The sequence below is a fragment of the Lygodium microphyllum genome, chromosome 26, assembly GCF_053477565.2.
Source record: "Lygodium microphyllum isolate KBCC chromosome 26, Lygodium_microphyllum_v1.1.10, whole genome shotgun sequence".
NCBI classification, from domain to species: Eukaryota; Viridiplantae; Streptophyta; class Polypodiopsida; order Schizaeales; family Lygodiaceae; genus Lygodium; species Lygodium microphyllum.
Window position 1 is genome coordinate 119,774,785 of NC_141160.1, and position 5,571 is coordinate 119,780,355.

Here is a 5,571-nt window from a genome sequence, read left to right on the forward strand (position 1 = left end):
AAACCATGCTACTATTAGGCATGTTAGAAGATCCTAGAGACACTTTGAGATAGAGCAAACAATTGCAAATATGTAGTGCACTATCATCATTAGGGTGCTCAAAAAACTTTCTTCACGTGCATGCAACTATACATATTGCATCTTTTTGCTTTAGAGCAAGAGGCACATGGTACATGTAGATATGTGTCATACTATCATGCCCTTTATGCTACATAAACATGGTCCCTTACTCTAATGAACGAGAATGAAGAGAATGTTAACCCAAAATCATAGAAACTATAAGAAAGAGATGATTAAATACTATCAAAGCCAGGTCAAAGGGAGTCCTACTCTAATGAATTAGAATGAAGATCATGTTAACCCAAAATATTAGCAACTAAAACCAAACCAAAGAGCTTATTAAAGATAGTAAGCTAGGCCAAAGGGAGTTGACAAAGGCCAATCATAAAAGAAGAAAGTTGTTATGATGGAAAAGGAAAGAATGAAAACTAGTCAAGTGCTCAAAAGTGATGGCTTAATTCTTTGAAAATTATCACAGTCACTAGCATAGTTAAGAAAGCACACATTACTCAAATCTTTGTATATTATAGCATGTAGAATATTCTCATAAAGCCTTAGGACCGACTCACTCACATGTACTTTATATTTGAATTATGAGTGAGGGTTGTAATTCATGTATGCATAGGTAATATGAATGGATAGGAGAGAAAAATGGTGTGGCTGCTTACATATGAGCTCATTTATTTAAAGTTTCAAGTTACAAGGATCTCGTATCATTTTGTATGCTAAGTTGTGAGTGATTGGTTCGCTATCTTCTTCTACACCTTCTCATCTCCAAGTAATGAGAGAGAAGAGTGCGAGGACCTACTAAGCATGTGAGTGTAAGGGTTATCATAAAAGATCGCCATGGTTGAGTGCTTTTGGAAATGGGAGTGTATTTAGGCACCGCTTTTACTAATAACATGGTAGAATACAAGGCTTTGATTATGGGGCTAAATCTAGCTAGACATAGTGGTATTCACATATTAGTGAAAAGCGACTCCCATTTAGTAATCAATCAATTGAATGGGACCTATAGTGTGAGTGATCCCATTCTAAGGATGTATCATTGTGCAGCCTTGGATATGCTTGAGATCTTTGAAGCAGTGACTTGCTAGTTGATTTCCCACTAGTTGAATCACTTTGCAAACTCCTTAGCTAATTATGCCTTTGTTGAAGATGTCTTTCTCAACTGCGGTCCAAAGGGGCTTTTACCATTGCCTTTTGATATCATCCCAAGGGTACTATGGGGATTGCTTGTGCTAACATCTCCTATTTTGGTTACTGATGTGTCTAGTATGGGTTATGAGTGAGGTAGCAATTGACCATCTTCCTATTGTTTCATGGGAGCATCGAATTATTCAATGGCATATTAGTTGGACTTCCCTTTCCATTTATGCAGGAGACCTAGCTAATAATTTAATGCATTCAATGTAGGGCCGAGTAGCCCATCCCCTTGTTGGTCTAGTTTTATGTGTTAATAGGGTTTATATGGGGAGCAAGGGTTTGTTTCTAGTAGTAGGTTGCTTGAATGGTGTGCTCTATGGTTAATTCCATTAGGCCAAGAGGGCCGATTGCTTTGGATATCATGTTCTATTTTGTTAGGCTAAGAGGGATATGTGTCTATTTGGTGTAGGTGTGTTTAATAGTTTTTTGTTTTACTACTACACTAGATAGGTTTGAAGAAACACCAAGAGGGAGTCAATCACTGCATGAAATCTTTTTGTAGCTAGTTTCCAGGTGATATTTTTCCTTCACATGTTATTTTTCCTTAAGAAAAATGTCTTATCTGTATTTTGGAAATTTTTTCTTTCTTTTGCTAAGGATGGCGGACAGTCAAGGCATGAAGTCAATATTAGGTTAGGTATGTCTGGGGGGGTTTGACCGCCTCTTGCTGCAAAGACATTGTCGGCCATGTAAAGAGTTGTTTCAAAGGGTAGTTAGTGACCTTGTCCTTTTAGCCTAGTTGTGAGATAGTTATTAGGGAAGCCTAATAAATAAAAGAGAAAAATGATAAATATATCTAAAATATATATAATATTAAGGTGCATAAAAATGGATTCTAACCCCTAACATAAGAAAATAAAAAGAAAGAAAAATTTCAAAGAGTTGATGTTCATGGCCTTTTGAAGGCCTGGTAGGTTCTAAGGGACAAGTAAGGGTGAATGCCTTGTCTTCCTAGGGGTGGCATTTTGCCAAAAACAATATGAGAATGGTTGGAGCAAAAATAAAACAAAAAATCGTGTTGCCTTGCGAGAGCTTGGTAGGTTCTTAGGTACCAAGACTCGACCTAAAACTCCACCTAAGGCCAATGTGCCATGTTCTCCTTGGGTCACAATACACATTTGCTAGACAAATCATTTCATGGCATCTAGACACTCCTAGCCGTGAGGCTGTGGGGATTGTTTGGAAAGTATAGGAGCTTGCTGGCTAGAGCCTTAGAGCCATTTTTGGGCCCATTTTTGGTCCTGAAAACCATATGATTATATTCGAATATAAGTGAAAAATTATGTAATAAATAAAAAAATTCCACAATAATAAAAATCAATAAATATTATTCCATAGCAATAAGTGCCATGGTCAAATTATCAGACCGTTGGAGCTCCTCTTAAGATATTGAACTACAATAGTAGTGAGGTAAGTTTTAGATGTTCTACTACATTCCACATTAAGCTTACCATGTCATTGTTACATTCTTGGGATAAAGTGGTAATACTAATGTTGGTTCAATAATTAGAGTGAGAAGAGATTTCAATTATTTGTAACAACTTTTTTTTTCTCCTTTTGGGATATAATCTAATAAAAAAGCTACTATTGCTATGGAAGTGCCACAAGCACCTTTCCTTGCATCAAACAAGGATATAAAGTCCATGGGTTATAGAAAGCTTCAATCTAGTCTCTTGGGTCCATTGGCATAAGAGGGTGTCATGATCATATGATTCTTCTCTTACAATAAGAGTTTCACAATGGTTCTTTTACATTGACAAATGGCCTATGTTGATTGTTTGGGCAACAACTATGCCATGAACTGATGCTTGCATATTAATCTTGGACCCTGTCAAGATGGGGATTTTTTATTTTCTCACCATGATCTTCTATGTATTTTAGTCACAATTTATGTGTAGCTTAAATCAAGACAACAAATGCTACAATGACACAATCAAGATACATGTATATATTCACTTGAATAACACATGTAAAGGCACACCCATATGTGCATGCAATCCTCTTTTCTACCCAAGAAGGGTATCCTAATATACATCATTAGCCCTCCTCCAACTTCGTTTCTAGTTCTCCAAGCTTGCTTTTGTACATGTTTAGCACATTTTTCCCAAACTTTTCTCATGCAATCTTATGTGATGAAGGGTCTTTTTTTGAAACACTACATGTCTCAAATGTGTAGCACCTTGTGGCTAATATATCTTGTAGAAAAGCAATATACAATCCTTCAAAAAAACTAGGTTGTAGATGGTTTAGGTATATCTTGGAGTTCTCTCAATATCATAGCTTGAACAGTATGATCCATTGATAGTTAGGAAGATCAACAATAGTCAAGTCTCTAGTGACCTTCCTATCAAGGCTTGAGCTATACTTAGTGCATGATGCACATACACTATGTACAAGTACAATACAATTTATGTCTAATTTGATTTGTAGCTCTAAGTTGTAGTGCACTATAGCGAACTACTATGTGCGAGTGCAAGTGCAAGTGCAAGTGTACTCAAATGCATGTAATGATACACAAATGCATGTAAGTGCACATAAGTGCAAGTACGAGTATTTCTAAGTGCAAGTGTGCCTAAGTACACTTAAGTGCTCTCAAGTACACACTAGTGTGCTTACATGCACCTAAGTGTAGTTAAGTGCACATCAGTGTGCTTAAGTGCAAGTGCGTCGAAGTGCACTCAAGTGCACACAGGTGCATTTAATTGTACATAGTGCACACAAGTGTACTTAAGTGTGCTTAAGTGTACATAATGCACACAAGTGCACAATGACTAGGTTAGTGTAGAATTACATGCAATAAAATTAAGGAACAAAGGGCACTAGCACAAGTGCACACAAGTGTAGGCATGCATGCACATATGGATGCCAGTGTTAGTGTCAATATCAATATGTCACAATGCAAGTATAGCTTAGTTCACTCAAGTGCACAGTTTTCTAGATGCAGTAAGATGCAAGGTTTATGTGAGTAGTAGACTTAGAGTACTGGGTGAGGATGTATGGACAAAAGTGCACAAGTGCCTAAATAGGTACTAGGGCATATAATAGTACTAATATCAGTGCCCAGTACTAGTATACACGTGTGTACACTAGTGCACATATGCATATAACTACACACTACTTCACTACAAGGTATCATATTCCTCGCTCTTTCTTCCCTTTGACCCTCCTTTTATGAACAACAACGTGTGTTGGGGTTGAATTTGAGAGAAAAGAGACCCTTACGAGCACATGTTGATATGGCATGCTATTATGCACTTGTATGTGCACTTGTATATGCACTTGGATATGGTAGTGCAAGTGCACATACAATGGAGCTAGTGAATTTAATCTAATAATGAGTGCACAATGATGTGTATGTATAGTATAAGTGATTATTCAAGGCTATATGCAAACTATGATATACTAAGAAGGGTAGTAGACAGGTGTATGTGCAGTCAAATAGTCCACCAGTGCAGAAGGTTGTGCATAGTGTAGATGTAGTGCACTAATGATAATGAACTAGAGGCTATGAGGTGAGAGCTTAGTGCATCATAGTGTACTAGGATCAAGAGTTGAATGCAATGATGATGTGTTAGTGCACTTGGGAGATGGGTTGTATGCAAGTGCATGTGCATTTTTGCAATACACTAGGTTGAAGCTAGTGCACTATGGTGTGCATGGGTATTAGTGGGTGAGTACTACATGCCAATGGGTGGGTTTAGTGTAAGTGTAAGATTCTAGTGAATATAATTATACACTAATACACATGCCAATACCAGTGCCTATGCAAGTGTGTATGCATGTGCATGTGTACTCAAGTGCACACTAGTGCATTAGGGTGTATGCAAATATATAAGGGTGTGTAGTGGGATGCAGCAAGTGCACAAGTAAGCCTCACCATATTCCCTTACTAGCCCTTGGCCCTTCCTTGAAAACAATGTAGGTGTTGGGGTTGCAAAGCAAGAAAGAGGGACTTTTTGTATGTATACTAGGATTACTTAGTATGCAATGACCTATGATGATTGCACTAGAGTGTGCTACAGTGCATGTGTGATTAATGATAGTGCACTAGTGTAATATGCAAAGCACTATGGTATGTCTTAAGATGCAAAGTGAGATGTTTAGAGGTTATTGCATAAGTGTAAAATGTGCTTTTGGTTATGTATATAGTGCAAGGTGCAAGTTTAGGTGCACAACAGTGCACACAAGTGCACATGGTTACATATGGCTACACAAGAGCATACATGAGTGTACTAGGTTGCAAATATCTATATGTTGCTTTATTGTGAGTGGTGAGATAACACATGGGCACTATGAGGTGCAAGG